Below are 6,000 nucleotides of genomic sequence, written 5' to 3'. Positions count from 1 at the left end.
GATTTAGAGGCCAGGCGCCCTCCCTTCCCCGCGCCAGCAGGGCCGAGCAGCACGCCGCGTCCCCTGCCCGCCGCGCGGACAGACACCTTTAAGTTTCGCTCACGCAACGCGGCGAGCTCTCGGCCTGACTCTGTCTGAGGCGGGACTAGAACCCGCGTCCCACCGCTCCGCGGCTCCCGGCGCTGGCCACCGGGACATGAGCGAGCGGCCTGGCGCGCGTGCCCGGGCGGGCTGGGAGGGGGAGGTGCGGCGGCGCGCGTGCGCGCGCAGCTGGCGGCCGGCGGCCGGCGGCGCGCACCATCCCAGGCTTCCCAGGGAATCCAGCGGCGGCAGGAAGAGGCTCTTCCCCGCGCACGCGCAGCTGGCCGGGCGCGCGCGCTGAGCCGCGGCGGCGGGAGGGAGGGGGGAGGGGAGGGAAGCTGCTGAGGTAAAGTTAGGGGGAGAGAGAGACTCCGTCAGCGAAGCGAGAGCCGTCGGCGGCCGCCATTACTGAGCCGAGAGCGCCGGGGAGAGGAGCGGGGAGGCGGGACGGGACTGTGGCGGCCGGGAGCGCTCGGGAGGCGCGGGCCGGAGAGCGGAGAGAGCCCCGCGGGGAGGAGAAGCCGCCGGGGGCGCCGGCGCGGAGGGAGCGTCCCGGGAATGCTGGTGCTCCCGCCGCCGCGGAGGAGCCGGATCCCGACGGTGCGAGGTGAGGGGAGGAATCCGGTCCCCCGGGAGCTGGCCCGGCCCCCGCCCGGACCGGCGGCGCGGCGCGGAGCGGAGCGGGCCGGCCGGGCGGCGGGGGGAGGCGGCGGCCGGCGAGCCGGTGCGGCGGCCGCTGGCTGTAACCAGTTCGGGGGGCTTGGGCCGGCGCGGGGAGAGGGCAGCCGGCTGCCCCCGGCCCCCGGGCGCCTCGGCGCCGGGGAGGGGCGGCGGGAAGGGCAGGGAGCGGAGCGCCTGGTCCCAGACAGGTGATGAAGGCCTGAGCAATGGGAGGGTCTGAGCCTGCTGTACGAGGCTGCCAGCTGGTCACGGCTCTCCGGGGAGGGAGGAAGGCAGGAAGGGGAGCTTCCCTGCTCCTCTCTTCTTCCTTCCTTCCTCATTCCCCTCTTCCCTCTCTACTCCTTCGGCTTCCTCCCTCCCTTCCTTCCCTCCTGCCTGTCTTTTTTCTCCTTTCTGCTCCCCTCTCTCTGTACCTCTTTTTCTCCTCTTCTCCCTTCTTTACTCGTTCTCGTGTTCTCTATTCTTTTCCTTCTCTTAACAGATGCGAGCAGTTGTCAGTTTTCCTCCTTCTCTTCATCTGCAAATATTGCTTTAAATTAAATCTCAGAAAACTTCACTCTCCTAATGACGTGTGTTCATTTCTGTTTTTCCACCAGGTGGATTTTAAGCCTTTGAAATAGGGTAGCCAGTTGCAGTCTTGCAGCTTTCAAGCATTTTGAATCCCTTCAACCGGCATAACCTTTAGACTCTCTCCACCCAAGAAAAGCACTGGTGATACACAGATATAACACCACAGTTTGTTAAATATAGAATAAAAGGGGTGTAAAACTCCGATACGTTAAAAATAGAAGAAAGGCTGTTTGCTCAGGAAATGAAGAAACACTCGCCACTTTCCCCCCAGAATCCACTCCACCCTTCCTCTGTATCCCCCTTTGCCCTCTCTTGTATTGCTTTTAGTATCCTTAGTGTTGAAGATTTCCTTAATAAGTAGGAGGCAAATGTTTTTGATCGAGACCAAAATAGGCCTGTGGGGGTATGTGTGTGTATTCTTGAGTTTAATGTCATGCAGATAATTGGAGGATTTTCTTTTTTTTTTTTTCCCCCCTCAATAAAAATCCTCAACAGACATTTAAAAACTCTACATTTCAGAGTAAAACAGTAAAGCAGCATGCTGGGTAAGCCCACGTCCATTTTAAACCTGTGTGTTGAAGCCAGTTACAACACTGATACTTGTATACTTATTTTATAAATGAATGAGGAGTTAATAGGTATCACTTTCCTGTTGTGCTGTCTTACCTTCATAAGGTTTTTTTAGTATGAGAGCTGTTTTCAGCAGTGACATCAGTGGCCAGTTATGCATTTTCTCAAGAAAACCATACATATTTAAAACTTGTATTATGTATCTAAAACTAGCATATTACAAATAAGCATCCAGGTGTGTTTTTAAAAGTACATATTACCCTTCATGCGTTCTTTGAAAATTATTTTTAAGATGTGCTAAAATGTTTTTATAGTACTCCACTGGAACTCAGTGTTGCTATAGCTTAACTAAATATGATGTAAATATAGTAGATTTTTTTTTAAGAGTCTGCATAATACTTCACCGAGTATGAGAAATTGTTTAAGCATTTGTTACATTATCACTAGCTTGTTGCATTATAACAAGTTGCTTTTAAACTTGGAACATACTGAACATAAATAGTATGCATTTTTTTAAAAGTATCCCTATATAAAGCAACTGCCAGCAGTGTAATAAAAGTAAATAATTGCAACCAAATGTCTACCTCTAACTGGTACTGGACTTCATTTTACCTAAAGGTGATGCATGTATAACATAATTCAATTAAATAAATACTTAACGCTCAAGCTAAATTGTTTTTAAATCCTATATTTAGCATGAATAGAGTCAAGTGGTGTGCATATTTTGAGGTCGAAGATGAAATGCGCTTTTTTTAAAACCATAGGCTTTTTTCCATGTGCAAAGCTTACAGCAAAAAATGCGCTAATCATAATGATGGATTGTTCTATATAAGTTTCCCCTTTGGGAGTTGTTATTTGAGTAGATGGTACTAAAATACTTCCATTTTGTTTAATAAAGGTGTGAAAAGGATGCTGGTAGTATTTTAAGACTTCCAAAGGTACTTTCTTAACAAAAGATAAATCCCATGTACTGGCATCCTTCAGGAATATTTTGCATAGATCTTTAAAACACTCTGCATCATTATTTTTAATAGACTATTACGTGATCTGTTCTTAAAATTGTATATGTATAAGGCATCCTTCAGGGATGAAACTGTCTGACCTTTACTGAAAGAATGGAAGTTTGTGAAGCCAAATATTCAGTATTAAGTTCTGCTAGCATAATTACGTTGGTTAGCAAACTGAAAATATCACATCCATTAATAATGTACCTATGGGAGTAAGACCCTGTAATGTATTCATATGATAGTGAAAGAATGCTTTTCAGTGGAGCTTATGTTGTTTGAGAAGATAGTTTACTACGCTGGCAAGAACTCCTTTTGCTAGTATAAGCCGCATCACCACCAGGGGGCTTTGTAAGCATAGCTATCCTGGGATAGTCGGGCTGTCTGCGTCTTTGTAGTGCAGACTAACTTAATTTGTCTGTCCATGTTAAGTAGATGTTTGAAGTAAATAACGATTTTCTGACTTGACTTAACTACTGTTCTTACGGTGTTCTGCTGTATTTATAATAATAATAAAAAACTTCAGTTTCAAGTAGTCTCAGTAACACTGGGAATTATATATAAAACTCAAGATTTTTCTTCCCTTTACCTGTGTTTATTAATCACTTAAAGGGGGCACAACACTTGATCACTTTTTTTTTTTTCCTGAGAATTCTTAGCCTAAAGGTCAGTGTAAGTAAGCTGGAATATTCTTGTTTTTTCATCTGTTTTAGAAAGTACTTTTAAGGGTATTACATTTTACAGATTATTCCTTGAATCCTCTCATCACTTCATTATTTTTGTGGATCTTTAATAGAATACTTAAGGTAAAGAAAAACGAGTGCAAAATTCCTAGCAGGAAAATGTGAAGCAATTGTAGAGAAATTATTATGAATATGAATGTTCCTTGTCCTTTTCTCCATGTGAAAGTTAAATAGTCACAGAGTAATTATTTCTGGATATTAAATTTTATGGTAAATGGGAATTGTTTCTTAGGTTTAAGTTACTATTCCCATGCATTTTTGCAGTTCTGCATCCATTGATGTACTAGCATAACAGAAGAATGTTTGCATTTATGAAAGTAAAACAAATGCCTACATGTGCAATATTGGACATGTATGTATTTTTACTTCTTAGTATTAATCTATGTAAATTTACTAATTAAGCATAATATTATTTGCTGCTTACCATATGGCTTTTCATTTGTTCATTTTGTAAACAATTTAATAAGAAGTGGATAACAGGTATTCTCATTTTACAGAGGTGGAAATTAAGGGGGAAGACGTGGTTTGTACAAGGTCAAACAACAACTCGCTATTTGAATTAAGTCTTGAAACTTCTAGTATCAAGTCCTAGATTCCATGCTGCAGTTCCTCATCAAGTAAAATAACATGTTAATGATCCAGATATGTGGATCCGTGACATTTGTTGTAGTTGCTGTTTTCAGGGTTTCAATCTTTCCTTTTGTGGCAAATACATTTTAACTCTCTTTCTGTGCCTACCTTGATCCCTCTCTCCTAATCTCTGTCACTGTCTTGCTTTTATTTTTATCAGTTGTCTTGAATGCCCTTTGCAATATTTATTGGTTCTCTTGTGATTTTCCTGAAGAACTTTGTAAATAGCATGATCAGGTAGCGTTACACTAAGAAACTTCTGTAAGCAGTATGGGTATCTTGAGTAGGAGCTTCTCCTGTGCTAAAGGGATTAAGAATTTATTTTTTCCCTAAGCTTGTATTATTTATTTTTCCCTTTAAAATAAAGGCATCGTATCTATATTGAATGCTCTCAGGTATTTGAAAATCTGTAGATAGATAACTTAAACCCTAAGTTCAGACTTGTGTAGTGATGATAATTGGAACCTTTGCAGTTTACATGTGTATTGTATCTTGATATAATTTGTATAAACTCTTTTTTTTTTTTCTTTTTTGCCAGCAGTAACAATCATAATAGATGCTCCTGGAATACAGGATTCCAGCTGAGGAATGATGTTCTGTTCTGAATTTAGAAATAAAGTTTAGGCCTTGATGTAATTCTGGGTATAGTACACTGGAAATCATCAAGCTATTATTATTAACAGGAGAAATTTAGTAAACAACTAAGAATGTTGAACTTACGTTTTAAAACCCAGTGATGCACTGATTTGTAGTATCAGGTTGGACAGTCAATTTTTCACATACAAAAGCAACATAATCAATTAATAAGAGGAAAAAAACTATCTAGGTTACACAGCTCCTTTAAGGATGATAGTTGACTATCATAACCGAATTGGAAACGAATAACAATTGGGGTAATCCATTCTCATCCTGTTTAGTTAGCACAACTGATTACCATACCACTGAGACTGGACCCCTATTTGTCTTGAGCATCACCATTGAAAATATTTTAAGACATCGTCCCTTACTGTCTTGTTATTGCTTGGTTAAGCTTATTTTCTGATACGCAATTTGAATCTTTTTTTCCTAGTGTTGGCTGATACTTGCAGAATTTTACCAGGGAATGTTGCATTAATCCTTATTAAAAATAAGATTTCAAGTACAGCTACTTTGCTAAGATTATCAGCACTTGTGAATGCAAGCACATTGGCTGTTAGTAAAGATGACTGGAAATGTTAAGTGACTGACCACCCACAGACTTTGGTGAATTGACGTTTTTGGCAAGATGGCATTAATACACTCCAGATCTGGTTTTGTTTCTAAAAAAGATTTTGGTTTGAAGAGAACACTTCTTATGCTTAAGAGAGTAAAATAAACCCGCCTCTTGGTAAATACTGAGTGAGAAGTAACAACTTTTAAGTTACATCAACATTGGATTTTATTGGTTCTTAATTTAAATTTTTATTGTATTATGTTTTGAGTAGAGCTGCAATTACTGATGTAGGTATAGGTCTTGTAGTTCAGATACCATATTAAGTACTTTCTGATTCCAAGATTTGATTCTCAAAAAGTGTGAGGTAAGGGATGACAGTATACAAATTTACTGTCAGCAGTAACCTGAATCCAAAGATACATCTTTCTTGAAATCAAGATTCTTGATACTTGAAGGTGCTGTGCATTCAAAAAAAATCCCAGAAACCGTTCCAGTGATATTTAGTGTGTTCAGTTTGACTTTGTGATCC

The 6,000-nt window shown here is 41.8% G+C and overlaps 1 protein-coding gene across 2 annotated transcripts in view; it reads left to right on the top strand.

The window, feature by feature from the left end:
* Positions 1–288: 288 nt before the first annotated feature.
* The window catches only part of ARHGAP5 (Rho GTPase activating protein 5), a 49,551-nt gene continuing 43,839 nt past the window's right edge, over positions 289–6,000 (top strand). For both annotated transcript variants that reach the window (XM_064512375.1, XM_064512374.1), the window contains exon 1: positions 289–688. The gene's annotated coding sequence lies outside the window, so the exon portion shown is untranslated. The remainder of the gene's footprint in view (positions 689–6,000) is intronic.

Source organism: Dromaius novaehollandiae, chromosome 5 (assembly GCF_036370855.1).
Source record: "Dromaius novaehollandiae isolate bDroNov1 chromosome 5, bDroNov1.hap1, whole genome shotgun sequence".
Lineage (NCBI taxonomy): Eukaryota > Metazoa > Chordata > Aves > Casuariiformes > Dromaiidae > Dromaius > Dromaius novaehollandiae.
This window is presented reverse-complemented; position numbering and strand designations above follow the sequence as displayed.